The sequence below is a fragment of the Geotrypetes seraphini genome, chromosome 16, assembly GCF_902459505.1.
Source record: "Geotrypetes seraphini chromosome 16, aGeoSer1.1, whole genome shotgun sequence".
NCBI lineage: Eukaryota > Metazoa > Chordata > Amphibia > Gymnophiona > Dermophiidae > Geotrypetes > Geotrypetes seraphini.
In genome coordinates, this window is record NC_047099.1 from 5088062 (window position 1) to 5104737 (window position 16676).

Sequence of the window (16676 nt, forward strand, 5' to 3'; positions counted from 1 at the left end):
TTGTACTAGGTGCCAGCATCAGAAAAAGCAGCAAACTCTTAAGAAATGTTGTGGAGAAAGGTCTCCAGTTGTGGTCCAGCCCATCTGCTGCTTCCAACTTGGTGGAGGGTCTCTAGCCTCACAAGACAGGGAAGTGGAAGGGGGCGAGGCCGCGTGTAGGCAGGAGTCTCTCTTTCTGTGGCTGAGACTGTCACCTCTTTCCTAAATGACCTGCTGTAAAAAGGCAAATCTGGAACCCCAACACCAGAAGGTAGAAAGTAGCAGTCACAGCTCCTGCCTCTTTAAAAGTCAGTGACCCCGCGTCCCTCTCTGTTCACAGGAACGAGCTGTGCCACACCAAATTTTACCTCCACTAGATGCAGGGGAATTCAGACCAGTGGTCTCCAACTCAAACTCTTTGCAGGGCCACATTTTGGATTTGTCGGTACTTGGAGGGCCTCAGAAAAGAGTTAATGTCTTATTAAAGAAGTGACAATGTTGCATGAGGTAAAACTCTTTCCTTTTAATTAAGTCTTAATGATAATATTGTCATTTATAGCTAAAGAGACATATGATCAAGAAACGGTTTTATTTTAGTTTTGTGATTATGAGAAACATACCGAGGGCCTCAAAATAGTACCTGGCGAGTTTGCGACCACTAGGTTAGACCTAACAAGGAGTGGATGAGCTAGTGAAAATGGCTGGTAGAGTTTGTTATTGATTTATTGTGAGATAACTATATGTGTATTTTCTTTGTGTTTGTAAATTGTTTCTGATCAGTTGATAGGAATGTTGCATAAATTGGAGTAATGACAAACAGAATTAGATCTCCAGCTGTCTCTCTAAAAATGGAGTGACACTGTCATCCTGGCAAGAAAGTTTTTCTCTCCTCTTGAGGGCATGTATTTGCAGGATGCTGAAAGTGAGGCTGAGAGAAGTGGTCTCTGTGGATCCCTCCCCAGATGTATTGGAAGGAAGAGCTCCAATGCTAGGTCACGGTTGAGAGACCACTAGTGGGGGGGTCTAACTGACGGCTCAGATTGCTTGCCAGAGCATTGAGGTCACCGGGCAGGTATGGGGGGATGTAGGAGATAGCTAATTTCCTGCAAAGCTTGTGGGAACTGGTGTGCTTCGGTTATTGGCTGACCATCTGAAGAAGAATATGGTTTATGATTTATTAAACTTGTTATACCGCTCGTTCATTTTACTGGTCCAAGAGATTTACAAAATATAGTAGAAATAAAAGAAATCTAAAAATGAACTCCATTATTAGATAGTATAGACCTAATCCGTATTAACAGCAGGCATGCTAAGGAACATTCACTCCTAAAGAAAATCATATGGTTACCATTAAGCTTTAAATTATCCTAAGACTGCTCACTGAGAATCAAGAACATTCAGAAGATATGAGTAATATCAGACTGATTTAAATCTGATTTTATCAGACTGATTGATAAGAGGTATGGAAACTGGGGCTCTTTTCCCTGGAAAAGCAGAGGCTTAGAGGGGACATGATAGAGACTTACAAGATCACGAAGGGCATAGAGAAAGTGGAGAGGGACAGATTCTTCAAACTTTCGAAAACTACAAGAACGAGAGGGCATTTAGAAAAATTGAGAGGGGACAGATTCAGAACCAATGTCAGGAAGTTCTTCTTCACCCAACGGGTGGTGGACATCTGGAATGAGCTTCCAGAGGGTGTGATAGGACAGAGTACGGTATTGGGGTTCAAGAAGGGATTAGATAATTTATTGAAGGAAAAGGGGATAGAAGGGTATAGATAGAGGGCGACTATACAGGTCCTGGACCTGATGGGCCGCTGCGTGAGCGGACTACTGAGCACGATGGACCTCTGGTCTGACCCAGCGGAGGCACGGCTTATGTTCTTATGAATGCTAATTTAAAACATACTGTTTTTAACATAATTTTAAAAGATGTCAGAATTGCCTCTAGTCTCGGCCCTCTTGGCATATGATTCCAGAGATCCAGCAGAAGAAGGCTTTCATTCCCCCAATGAATCCGAATGCTAGGACATTGATGTGCGTAGGTGGAGGAGATCATTTATTGTTATTAAATTTTCTATATCACTTTATCTGACACATAGGTCATGGCGGCATATAACCTAAAATAGAATGAGGAAAAGAACACCATAATTTTGGCTAGGAAAGAAGCAGTTTCAAATGTACCATAAATGCAAACCAACAAGTGAAACAATCAGCCACCAGAAAATAAAAAGATGGATTCCCCAGTCCCACTTGGAGGCATCTGTTATAAGCATCTTTTGCTGCTGATAGAAACATGATGCTCATCTGCAGTAACCACTAACTCTTCCTCTCTCTAAGAACATAAGAATTGCCGCTGCTGGGTCAGACCAGTGGTTCATCGTGCCCAGCAGTGCGCTCACGCGGCGGCCCTTAGGTCAAAGACCAGTGCCCTGAGACTAGCCTGATCTGCGTATGTTCCGGTTCAGCAGGAACTTGTCTAACTTTGTCTTGAATCCCTGGAAGGTGTTTTCCCCTATGACAGACTACGGAAGAGAGTTCTTGTTTTCTACCACTCTCTGGGTGAAGAAGAACTTTATTACGTTTGTACGGAATCTATCCCCTTTCAATTTTAGAGAGTTCCCTCTCGTTCTCCCTACCTTGGAGAGGGTGAACAACCTGTCTTTATCTACTAAGTCTATTCCCTTCAGTACCTTGAATGTTTCAATCATGTCCCCTCTCAATCTCCTCTGTTCGAGGGAGAAAAGGCCCAGTTTCACTAATCTTTCACTGTACGGCAACTCTTCCTGCCGTTTAACCATCTTAGTTGTTCTTTTCTGGACCCTTTCGAGTAGTACCGTGTCCTTCTTCATATACGGTGACCAGTGCTGGACACAGTACTCTAGGTGAGGGCGCACCATGGCCCGGTACAGCGGCATGATTACCTTCTCCGATCTGTTTCTGATCCCCTTCTTTATCATTCCTAGCATTCTGTTCACCCTTTTTGCCGCAGTCGCACATTGCGTGGACGGCTTCATCGACTTGTCGATCAGAACTCCCAAGTCTCTTTCCTGGGAGGTCTCTCCAAGTACCGACCCGGACATCCTGTATCTGTGCATGAGATTTTTGTTACCGACATGCATTACTTTACACTTATCCACGTTGAACCTCATCCTACGCACCTATCCCAGGCTTTCTTGAATTCAGACACGGTCTTAGTCTCCACCACCTCTTCCGGGAGACTGTTCCACACATCTACCACCCTTTCTGTAAAAAAAGTATTGTCTTCGATTACTCCTGAGCCTATCACCTCTTAACTTATTCCTTTGCCTCTCATTCCAGAGCTTCCTTTCAAATGAAAGAGACTTGACTCATGCACATAAGTATTTAAACTAGAGAATGACACAGGGACAAATTTGTCTCCTTCCCAGCAGGGATTCAATTTCCCCATCCCCGTGCATTTTGTCGCTGTCCCTGTCCCATTCCTGTAAGCTCTGCCTTAACCGCACAAACCTCAAACACTTATGATTTTAAAGTGTGAAGTCCCTTGGAAAACGATACGCTGAATTGCCCTGAATCACCAAAACGCTTCTCTTCCCCTCCCTCATGTCTCCATTCTCCATTTACCTCCCTTTTTTATTATTTTATTTCGATGTATTTAAAAACTTTCCCTCCCCTACTTCCCTTTTGTTCCATATAAACATAGAAACATAGAAGATGACGGCAGAAAAGGGCTACAGCCCATCAAGTCTGCCCACTCTGCTTACCCACCCCCTGTCTATGCCCTAATGACCCAATTTCCTTATCTTGACCCTCGTAGGGATCCCACATGGGTATCCCATTTATTCTTCAAGTCTGGCACGCTGTCTGCCTCGATCACCTGCACTGGAAGCTTGTTCCAATGATCAACCACTCTCTCTGTGAAGAAATACTTTCTGGTGTCGCCATGAAATTTTCCGCCCCTGAGTTTGAGCGGGTGCCCTCTTGTGGCTGAAGGTCCCTTGAGAAAGAAAATATCATCTTCCACTTCGACACGTCCCGTGAGGTACTTAAATGTTTCGATCATGTCTCCCCTCTTCCTACGTTCCTCAAGAGTGTAGAGCTGCAATTTGTTCAGTCTCTCTCATATACGTCAGTGCGAACTTGTCCAGTATTTTTAACATCTGATAAGACATTTCTTTTAATTTGCCCCTTTTTATTTCTTTTTAATCTCATATTATTGTATACCATTTAGACACATGTTTGATAGATAAACTTGAGGCTTGTGCAGATGAGGACAGAGCTTGCAGAAATGGGGCAAGGACAGGAAAAGAACTCACGGGGACGGGATGGGAAAATGAGTTCCTGCAGGGACGGGGAAAGATTTGACCCCCGTATCATTCTCTAATTTAAATGTCTCTATCATAGCTCCCCCTCTCCCGCCTTTGCTCCTAAGTATACATATTGAGATCTTTAAGTTTGTCCCCATATGCCTTATGACGAAGACCACGCACCATTTAGTAGCCTTCCTCTGGACTGACTCCATCCTTTTTATATCTTTTTGAAGGTGTGACCTCCAGAATTGTACACAATATTCTAAATAAGGTCTCACCAGAGTTTTATAGGCACATCCTACTGGTCATACCTCTTCCTATGCACCCTAGCATCCTTCTAGCTGTTTGGCCACCTTAAAATCATCACATACAAGTCCCGCTCTTCTGTTGTGCACATAAGTTCTTCACCCCCTAATCTGTACTGTTCCTTCGGGTTTTTGCAGCCCAAATGCATGACCTTGCATTTCTTAGCATTAAATTTTAGCTGCCAAATTTCAGACCATTCTTCAAGCTTTGCTAGGACTTTCTTCATGTTATTCATACCATCCGGGGTGTCTACTCTATTGCAGATTTTGATATCATCCGCAAAGAGGCAAATCTTACCTGACACATTCCTTCATCAATATCGCTTATAAAAATGTTAAAAAGAACAGGTCAAACTGATTTCCTTAAAGTTCACTCATAAATCCTTGGATCATCTTTTTTTGAGGACTTGAGATTGTTTGAGTAGAGATTTATTATTACGGAAATTACTTTCCTTTTTTTCTTTCCTCTTTTAAATATATGTATGATCAGACAATCTTTCTGTACAAAATGTTTGATTTTGTTAAAATTTAAAATTGATAAATAAAGAATTAAAAAAAAAAAGAACCTTGAGGCACACCACTGGTAGCATTCTTTTCCTCAGAGCAATCTCCACTAACCACTATCCTCTTTCGTCTTCCACTCAACCAGTTCCTGACCCAGCCCGTCACTTTGGGGCTCATCCCAAGGGCATTCAGTTTATTTATTAGACGTATGTGGGTATTTGCTAAAATCTAAATACACCATATCTAGCGCACATCCTCTATCCAATTATCTGGTCACCCAGTCAAAGAAATTGATCAGATTTGTCTGACAAAACCTACCTCTAGTGAATCCATGTTGCCTCCAGGATTCCAGAAACTTGACCATTCTGATTTAAAAGCGTTTCCATTAATTTGCTTACCACAGAAGTCAGACTTACTGGCCTCTAATTCCTTATTTCTTCTTTACTTCAACTTTTGTGTAGAGGGACCACAAGTGCTCCTGTACCACTCCTGACTTTAGAGAAGCATTGAAAAGGTCAGTCAGCGGAGCTACCAGAACTTCCCTAAGTTCCTTCAGCACCCTCAGATGTACACCATCTGGCCCCATCGCTTTGCCTACCTTTAATTTAGCTCCTCATGAACACAATCCTCTGAAAATCAATCAGGGTCTACCACTACTCCATCCCTATTCGAGTTTGTCTTCTGCATTCCTGCTCCTGGCACTTCAGCCGTGAACACAGAACAGAAATATTTGTTAAGCGATGGTTTGCTGGTGAAGAGGTTGTCCTGATTCTGCCACCAGGAAATAGCTGTTCGAGTTGAAGTATTGAAGGGAATCCTGTGAGACATTAGTAGCATGCGTTGATTCCAGTGCAGTGATGTCACTGGAGGGGATCCATGTGGAATTTGTTGAGTGGTACGTCATTGATTGCCACCTCTAGTAGGCCCAGAAAGCACATGATGTTCCTGGCCAAGGTTGACTTTTTGGAGGTGATATCCTGTACCTGGGAGATGGCAGGAAGGCTTTAGAACTGGTTGTGTAGATGTCTACTTCAGTGAATTCCAGGGACTTGGACAGAGACAGGTATGATTGCGCTAATGTGATGAGGAAACGGTGTTTGGAGTAGTATGATGGTTTCAAAGACCAAGGTCTGAATCTCCTGTACAGCCAATCATTGAGGTATGTGAAGACACAGATTTCCTGCTTCTTTTACCACACATTTGGTGAATGCTCTTCGGCCTGAGAAGAAGCCAAATGAAAGGACTCAGGATATAAAACTGCTGGAGAGGGTGCAGAGACGAGCAACAAAACTGGTGAAGGGTATGGAGAGACTGGAATATGAGGATAGACTTATAACACTAGGATTGTTCTCCCTTGAGAAAAGGAGAATGCGTGGGGATATGATCGAGACCTTCAAAATACTGAAAGGAATCGACAAAATAGAGCAGAGAAGATTATTTACACTGTCCAATTTGACACGGACTAGAGGACATGTAATGAAGCTAAGGGGGGACAGGTTCAGGACTAATGTCAGGAAGTTCTGCTTCACTCAGAGAGTGGTTGACACCTGGAATGCCCTCCCAGAGGAGATTATTGCGGAATCGACCGTCCTAGGCTTCAAGAGCAAACTAGATGCATATCTCCTTAAGAGAGGCATATAAAGATATGGTGGACTATAAATTACGCCAGGTGTACACCTGGCGGGGCCTCCGCATGTGCGGATCGCCGGACTTGATGGACCGAAGGTCTGATCCGGAGATGGCAGTTCTTATGTTCTTATGTACCAGCAATATTGGTCCAAGATGGAGAAACACGGGTATTTCCTGTGTGAACAGTGAATAAGAATGTGGATGTATGTATCATGGAGGTCAAGGGACGCAAGCCAATCATTGCTTTGGAGAAGTGGCAATATGGCAAAGAGTGCATTCAGAATTTCTCTTTCCAAATGTATCTCCCCCTGTCCCTCCTTTCCTCTAGGGTATACATATTCAGGGCTTCCAGTCTCTCCTCATACATCTTTTGGCGCAAACCTCCTACCATTTTCATTGCCCTCCTCTGGACTGCTTCAAGTCTTCTTATGTCCTTCACCAGATACGGTCTCCAAAATTGAACACAATAATCCAAGTGGGGCCTCACCATTGACCTGTACAGGGATATCAACACCTTCTTTCTGCTATTGTCAATGTTAAGAGAAGTTTGAAGTTAGAGATGATCAGGAAGCACATTCCAAAGTTCGGGACCTTGGACTGAGAAAATGGAATTGCGTATAGTCTTAAGAATCTCTCTAAATATGGGGACTACTAGACGGTTTTGATTAAGAGATCTAAGAGCTTCAGAGGGAGCATAGGGTGTTAAAAATTTACAGAGAAATAAAGGAGTACTTGTAGAACAAATTTTGAAGATTAATAATAGAATTTTATAAGTAACATGGTATGATATAGGTAACCAGTGAGCTGATTTGAGTAATAGAGTAACATGATCATATTTTTTGTGACCTGTTATAAGTTTTATTGCAGTATTTTGGATCTGTTAAGTTCTTATACCTGTATACCTTTATATAAGGAATTACAATAGTCCAGATGACTAATAACAAGAGAATGAATAAGAACATTTATAGCTGAAGGTTGGAGTAAAGAGTGAATAGAACGTATAAGTCATAAATTTTAAAAGCAACTTTGTACAACTGAAGATATCTGACCCTTGTTTTCACACCTCATTTAATACGTGCTGGCACCTTAGTGGCAGCTGCCAGGCTTTGAATGCTAAGGTATAGCTTGTCAACTACAATTTCTAATTTTCCTATGTGACAGAAACAGAAGGGCTAGCTCTAGGGGTTATGGTGCCCTGAGTAAACTTTTGCATTGCGTCCACATCCCCTCCCCACGGCTGACTTCCAGCCAGCCTGCCCACATTAGCTCCCAACCAGCCAGCTAGCTCCTCTCCTCCCACTCATCTATATCAGCTGCCTTCCTCTCCCGGCCCACCTGCATACCCCGATTGACCCTAGGGGTCCCGAGGACAACAGAGACATGAGTGATTGCCACTGCTTACTGTATATCCTGGCAATTGTGTTCTTCAAAATGACACCACTGACTCCTGGTGGTAGTCTTGCAGTACTACAGCTAGGAGGTTCAAGCTGCTATATAAGATCCCTTAGTGGTATTACTGCAAGACTACTGCTAAAGATCAGCAGTGCCATTTGGAAGAAAGTGGTTGCCAGGGCAGGAGCAAGTGAGGATCAATCTTAATCCCACGATCCTCGAGGTGAGTCAGTGTACTGGGAGAGGGGGCTTCGAGATGTCAAATTGAGCCCAGTGACCATCCAGGGATTTGAGATCCCTTGGAGGGAATTTCAGGGGCCTCAATGTCTGCCACTGGCACTGCCAAAGATTTACACCTGTTCTTGCTTTTAAACTGCATTTGTGCAGGAGAGCATAATGCCACAGCAGAATAGCATGCTTTGGTTGCTGCACAAGGTGAACTGGTGAACTTTGGCGTCCTGAACAAGCGCCTTATGCCAGCCCCGAGCAGTCGAAAGCAATGAACTATTCAGATTATGTGTAGTAAATCTGCTCTTGTGTCCGAAGGGCATCCCTGTAATCTATTTTATTCTACCAGGGCTTCAAAACACATTCCTGGGCAACCTGATAATACAGAAAGAGATAAACACTTCAGGTGGGAGGGAGAAAAGAGGTAAAGCATCCAAAGATCAAGATAAAGAAAGATTTGCTAGAGAAGAGCTGCCAATGTTTGCAGATTAAAAAAAAAAAAAATCCTGGTTCATCAATGTTATTAAGAACATAAGAATTGCCGCTGCTGGATCAGACTAGTGGTCCATCGTGCCCAGCAGTCCGCTCACACGGCGGCCCCCAGGTCAAAGGCCAGTGCTCTAAATGAGTCCAGCCTCACCTGCATGCGTTCCAGTTTAGCAGGAACTTGTCCAACTTTGTCTTGAATCCCTGGAGGGTGTTTTCCCCTATAACAGACTATGGAAGAGAGTTCTTGTTTTCTACCACTCTCTGGGTGAAGAAGAACTTCCTTACGTTTGTACGGAATCTATCCCCTTTCAATTTTAGGGAGTGCCCTCTCATTCTCCCTACCTTGGAGAGGGTGAACAATCTGTCTTTATCTGTTAAGTCTATTCCCTTCAGTATTATGAATGTTTCGATCATGTCCCCTCTCAGTCTCCTCTTTTCAAGGGAGAAGAGGCCCAGTTTCTCCAATCTCTCACTGTACGGCAACTCCTCCAGCCCCTTAAGCATTTTAGTCGCTCTTCTCTGAACCCTTTTGAGTAGTACCGTGTCCTTCTTCATGTATGGCGACCTGTGCTGGACGCAGTACTCCAGGTGAGGGCGCACCATGGCCTAGTACAATGGCATGATAACCTTCTCCGATCTGTTCGGCATCCCCTTCTTAATCATTCCTAGCATTCTGTTCTCCCTTTTCGCCGCTGCCATGCATTGCGCGGACAGCTTCATCGACTTGTCGATCTGAACTCCCAAGTCTTTTTCCTGGGAGGTCTCTCCAAGTACCGCCCCGGACATCCTGTATTCGTGCATGAGATTTTTGTTACCGACATGTATCACTTTACACTTATCCATGTTGAACCTCATTTGCCATGTCGATGCCCATTTCTTGAGCTTGATTATGTCTCTTAGCTATTTCTGGCCAAGAATCCAAAGCTTTACCCGGTACTGTGCTTGGGTTCCAACTGCCGAAATTTCTGTTATGACTTACTCCAGCCCATCTACACCCTCCTAACCACTGAAGCCCTCCCCAACCCATCCTCCACCAAACGGATCCTGTAACCCATTAGATTCAAGGAAGTACATTATCCTTTCTTTCAGCAAAACTTCCATTATTTTATCAACAACTGACGTGAGGCTCACTGGTCTGTAGTTTCCTGCTTCATCCCTGTGACCACTTTTATGAATAGGGACCACATCCACTCTCCTCCAATCCCCAAGAATCACTCCCGTCTCCAGAGATTTGTTGAACAAGTCTTTAATAGGACTCGCCAGAACCTCTCTGAACCCCCTTAGTATCCTGGGATGGATCCCGTCTGGTCCCATCGCTTTGTCCACCTTCAGTTTTTCAAGTTGCTCATAAACAACCTCCTCCGTGAACTGCGCAAAATCTACTCCATTTTCACGTGTAACTTTGCTAGACAATCTCGGTCCTTCTCCAGGATTTTCTTCTGTGAACACAGAACAGAAGTATTTGTTTAGCACATTTGCTTTCTCCTCATCACTTTCCACATATTAGTTCCCAGCATCTTTTAGTTTAGCAATTCCATTTTTCATCTTCCTCCTTTCACTAATATATCTGAAAAAAATTTTGTCTCCCTTTTTTACATTTTTAGCCATTTGTTCTTCCGCCTGTGCTTTCGCCAGACGTATCTCTCTCTTGGCTTCTTTCAGTTTCACCCTGTAGTCCTTTCTGCTCTCCTCTTCTTGGGTTTTTTTATATTTCACTAACGCCAACTCTTTCACCTTTATTTTCTCAGCCACTAGGTTGGAGAACCATATCGGCTTCCTTTTTCTCTTGTTTTTATTGATTTTCTTCACATAAAGGTCCGTAGCCAGTTTTATCGTTCCTTTCAGCTTAGACCACTGTCTTTCCACTTCTCTTATGACCTCCCATCCTAACAGCTCTTTCTTCAGGTACTCTCCCATTGCATTAAAGTCTGTACATTTGAAATCTAGGACTTTAAGTATCGTGCGGCTGCTCTTCACTTTAGCCGTTATATCAAACCAAACCGTTTGATGATCGCTACTTCCCAGGTGAGCACCCACTCGAACATTAGAGATACTCTCTCCATTTGTGAGGACCAGATCCAATATCGCTTTTTCCCTGGTCTGGTAACCCTAGCATATACACTGCTAATGTTTCTTGTAAATATTCTGTTGTTTGTCCATATAAAATCTTGTGAATTATCATGAAAACCTTATATTACACCTTGGTAACCAATGTAATTGCTTCAAACTTGGTGTTATATGTAGGGTTAGTAAACACCAAAAAGTCCAACAGGACAGAGAACCCACAAGTATAAAACAGTACCAAAGGAAGTGTGAACGGACAATGAACACTCCACAGCTTCTGCTTGTGTCCTTTTATGAAATAAACAAGTTGGTTTTCCATCAGTGATCTTCAGTGGAGTGTTCATTGTCCGTTCCCACTTCCTTTTGAACTGTTATATGGAGGGTTACCAGATGTTCCCAAAGGAAAATCCAGACCCATAGTCCCAACCCTAGGCGTGCCCTGTCCCGCCTGTGTCCCGCCCCATTCTGCCCCCAGCTCTGCCCCCAGATGGCATCAACGCATGAGTGATGCAATGATTCACGCACGTGATGCGCGGATGCCCTTTCCCAACGTGATTTTGAGGGAAGCTTTTCAAAACCCAAAGTGCCAGGTTTTGAAAAGCCATCTGGACCAAAATCCGGACGTCTGGTAACCCTAGTTATATGCAACGAAGGGTTGTCATTGCCACCTACTTAAGGTTACCATATTTTTTCCGTTCCGCCTCCAGCCCCGCCCCCACAAAACCTCCTCTCTTCTTCCGGACGAGTTTCAACCACATCTGAAGGGCCTGGAGCAAGCGCGGATGTGTGTGACGTCATCCACGCATGTTCAGAGGCCCTCCAGACGCAGCTGGAGCTCGTCGGGGCTTTCCAAAACCCGGACGTCTGGTAACCCTACACCTACTAAAACCCAAGCTGCTGCATTGTTGTTTAACTGAGGACAGAAGAGAGCAGGTTGGGCTGCGGTTCCCCTGTCTCTTCCTTCCCCCTCAACCTCCAGCTCTTTCAGGGTAGGGTGATCAGATTTTTCGCCTGGAAATCCGGACCCCTAGACCCGGCCACCCCCCAGTTCCACCCATCCCCGCCCTGTCATGTCCTGGTCCCGCCCCCAATCATGCCCCAACCCTACCCCTCCTCGTCGGGCAGGGCATCCGCGCATGCGTGCGTGCAACATCATCGCGTCGTATCAGTGCATGCGCGGATGCTCTACTGCTCGAAAGAAAGCTTTTTGAAACCCGGACAAAGTGCTGGGTTTTGAAAAGATGTCCGGGGAAATCCGGGCATCTGGTAATTCTATTTCAGGGTTATAGTTGTGTTATCTCTGACCAGACAGAGAGGCACTTTGGAAAAGCAACATTCGCTCTCAAGCTTTTACAGTAGCTCTGTGTATATATGCCACAGGGTGAAACTTGAGATTGTAAACAGGCTCTAACTAAGGGGTGGAATGTCTCACTGTGAGCAGTAATAGACCTAGAAATATTTTCTGTCCCCTACCAACAAAGGTCAAGAAGCAAATGATCCCAAGAACTGGAGGACTCTACATCAAGTTTCAAGTTTTTATTAAAATTTGATAAAACACTTTTATAATAAATTCAAAGCGATGCACATTAAAATGTGTCACATAAAAAACATACTATGGACTAACTACAGACGTCATACTTGACTGGGAGGGAGAGAGGTGTAGAGCTACAAATTTCAAAGAAAAGGAACAATTAGGGGGAAAACATTAAGGAAGTGAGACCCTGTTAGTTCAAGAACACCGCATTAATGGGGGAGCATAACGAACAATTAATTTTAAGCTAAGCTAATTCCCGAAAGCATCGATGATAAGGAAACTTTTTAATGAACATTTAAATCGTTCTAATACTGCTTCTTCCCGGAGGTGTATAGCTAAACGATTCCATTGCTGGGGTGCCGTAAGCGAGAATATTTCATTTCACCTTGTATTAATTATCTTTAAAGAAGGAACTACGAGAGGTTGATTTGTTGATCTCAAAGTTCATGATGTAGAATATGGAATAAGGAGTTTATCCAGAAAGGCTGGTCATTTTGACTGTCTGATTTTGCCACAAACACATGCACACAGACTTAAACACACATGTGCATACATCTAAATGGGCAAAGAAGTCTATACAACCAAGTACGAAACTGAGCAGCAATGTCTATAGAACTATGCAATGAATGAAATAAACGCTGCAAGGATTATCAACAACAGAAAAGAACACCTAAGACGAGAAAATAACAGCTTCTGTGACAGACTGAAGATGAAGGAGGAGACAGGATCAGACACAAAGAAAGACATGCAGAAGGAAAGAGACTAGAACATTTTGTTCTCGGCTTCTTGGAAAATTTCACAAGTTCAAATGAGTTCCAGAGGAGCTTTTAATAATCCTGTCTGCTTTATTCCGTGGATCATGCTCCTGGAATTAATATTGTTATTTTCCAAAGATCTAGGGCTGGAAGATATCTCTGGGGAATATAATCACTCGATTCAGTCTTGGGATTTTATACTAAATGCTCCACCCCAACCCCCCTCACCTCTCTGTTCCCTTTGAATGGGTCCCAAGTTCATTGCCAACTCTGCTTATCAGCATCCTTCTAAGCTTTAATGAAATAATCTGTGCCGGTGTTGTTGCCTGCTACAATCAGGATAGGCCGTCATCACAATTGCAGAGCAAAGAAGGGACCTGTCATCAAGTATGTCACTTCATTGGCTCCCTATCCGCTTCCGCATACCGTTCAAACTCTTTATTTATTCAATTTTTTTCTATACCGTTCTCCCAAGGGAACTCAGAACAGTTTACATGAATTTATTCAGGTGCTCAAGCATTTTTCCCTATCTGTGCCAGTGGACTCATAATCTGTCTAATATACCTGGGGCATTGGGGGGATTAAGTGACTTGCCCAGGGTCAGAAGGAGCAGCGTGAGGGTGCTGAGGCTGTAGCTTTAAAAACAGATCTATGAAATTTTGTGGTGATTTAGTATCAATATTCCCTGACGTTGCTAGAGCAACTCAGTATCGGAGAAAAGAATTTCTGAATTTCAACTAAACTAAACCTTAAGTCTATATACCACATCCTCTCCATAATTATGGAGCTCGGCACGGTTTACAAGAGCTTAATGTAAGGAAGGAACAACATAATGGGGTTGGAGGTTGAGTATAGGGGGGAAGAGAGCATTATATTTTTGTAAATAGTCTAGCTTCGGATTCCGTAGTGGGGCAGTAAGGTTATTCCAAAGCTCGGTGATTCTGAAGAAGAGAGATTTCCCTAATTTTCCCGCAAAGAGGATACCTTTTTAGCGAGGGGAAGAATAGTTTAAGTTTTGGGGTGGATCTGGTAGAATCAGGACTCAAGGAGTTCCAAGATAGAGGAATTAGGGAAGGGAGGATGCCGTGAAGGATCTTAAAAGCTAGGCAGGCGCATTTAAAGTGAACCTTTGAAATTACTGGAAGCCAGTGAAGTTTGGATAGAAGTGGGGAAACATGATCGAATTTGCTTTTTGCGAACATCAGCTTGGCCGCAGTGTTCTGAATCCACTGAAGTCTTTGAAGACTTTTTTTAGTTAAGACTTAAATAGATGGAGTTACAGTAGTCTTGTCTGGAGAGGATGATAGATTGTACAAGGACGGCAAAATATTGCTGGTGGAAGCAGGATCTGCCTTTCCTCAGCATGTGGAGGCTGAAAAAGCATGACGTCATCAAGGAGTTAAGATGGTCATTGAAGGAAAGAGAAGAGTCACTAATGGTGCCTAGAACTTTGCTTGAGAACGCGAGCTGCAGTGTGGCGCCAGAAGGCAATGAGATGAGGGTGGGTAAAGACCCGTGCATTAGCCTTGAATGCATTATTTTTCTTAAAATTTCCATGCAAATGTATTATTAAACTTCAGGACAAAGAATTTATTTGGGGGGATGCTCTACACTTGCAACAGTTACTAAATTTACGTGAGCAAGGAGCAGAATCACGGGAACAAGTTCAGGATGATAATAAAGGTTGATCTTGGAAGGGAGAACGTAAATTTGCACTAAGAAGTTTTGCTCAGGGGTTCTTTAGCTTTTACTCCTGAGCTTATATTTTCCTTTATACTTTAATCTGTAATATTACCTCTAACTCCTTCATAGTTGTGGGCTAGGAAGATTCTATCTAAAAGAAATTGTTTAAATTGTGTTTTGTGTTATGTTTATCTTCATCTTGTACTGTTCTGAATTGAACTGTATTATAAAATTATTATTAAAAAAAAAAATGGCCGAACCAGTCTTCAAAAAAACCAAACCAAACCAAAAACAACTAGGGTTCTAACTGCCATGCTTTCTTAAAAATGCAAAAAGTATGTTCATTACTGCCCTTAGTGCTTGATTAAGAATCTTTGGGAACTACATATCGTTGTTTTGCTTCTTATCTTGTCCTCTAATCCTACAGTTTAATTTTCTTCTTTTGTCTGTACATTAATACTTTGCAAATAGGAAAAAGGGTGTTCTTGAACATAATATTATTCTAATGAGGAATCTTTACTTTGGACAAGAAGAAATAGTCAAAACAGACTGTAGCCTTGTCAATTGAAAACCAATCTGTTTCAATTCTATGCCAAATACATCATGAGAGATGCTGGACTGCAAGATGATGAGCATGGAATCAAAACAGGAGGAAGGAACATCAACAGCCTCAAATATACTGATGACACCGCAGCAGAAAGTGAAGACAACAATGTTCCTCCTGAATAAAATTTTTTTTTTAAAAAGAGGAAAGAATAGGATTACAACTAAATCTAAAGAAAACAAATGTCATGACAACAGGTACAAGAAACGGTTTCAGAGTTGATAATGATGGCATTGAAGTTGTAGACAGTTTCTGCTTTTTGGGAGCAATATTCAATGAGAAGGGCTCCATCAGTTAAGAAATCTCATGATTGGAAAAAAAATTATACTACTGGTATCAATTCTATAGCGCTGAAAGACGTATGCAGCGCTGTACATTTAACATTCAGTAGATGGTCCCTGCTTAGAAGAGCTTACAATCTAATTTGGACAGACAGACAGGACATCTCAGGGGTGGGGGTTTTCTAGCAGAAGGAATGATATGATGGGTAATCTTCTGTCTTGTAGATGTGTCTAGTGGTCCCGGATGCTAGACCATGATTCCGAACCTATAAGTCGCCCACAGAATGCTGTCAACCATCCCTCGCAAGGATGTGTCCCTTCAAACATAACTGGCAGTCAAAGATGCTGATGGGGGAGTGGAGTGATATAATCAAATCTATGGGCAATTTTGTACCAACTGAAGTGTTTATGGAGGATGGTGTACAAGGTATTACAGTAGGCCAACTGAGATGTGATATGAGCATGCAGTAACATGATCTGATATTCTTGGTCAAGATATGACCAGATTGATCTAAACTGCCCCAATGCAATGTTCAAATAGCATGAGAAATCTGAGGAAGGAGAATTGCCAGTCAATGTAATACCAAGGTTCTGAGTTGACTATCAATGTCAGGGAAAGCGACGGAACATTCCTTGGCACTTGTAACCCAGAAACTGTTTTAGTAGTATTCAAGATCAGACAAATGGATTGTAACTAGAGAGAAATCAAATCAAGATGCTGTTGATTCTAAGAAAGATCAGGGACGACATGGTCTTGTAGAACAAACAATGTAAATACCAAGGTTCTTAAATTAGTTGACTATCAATGTCAGGGAAAGCGACAAACAGTCCTTGACACCTGTAACCCAGAAACCATTTTTGTAGTATTCAAGAACAGACGATTGGATTTGAACTGGAGAGAAATCAAATCAAGATGCTGTTGACTCTAAGAAAGA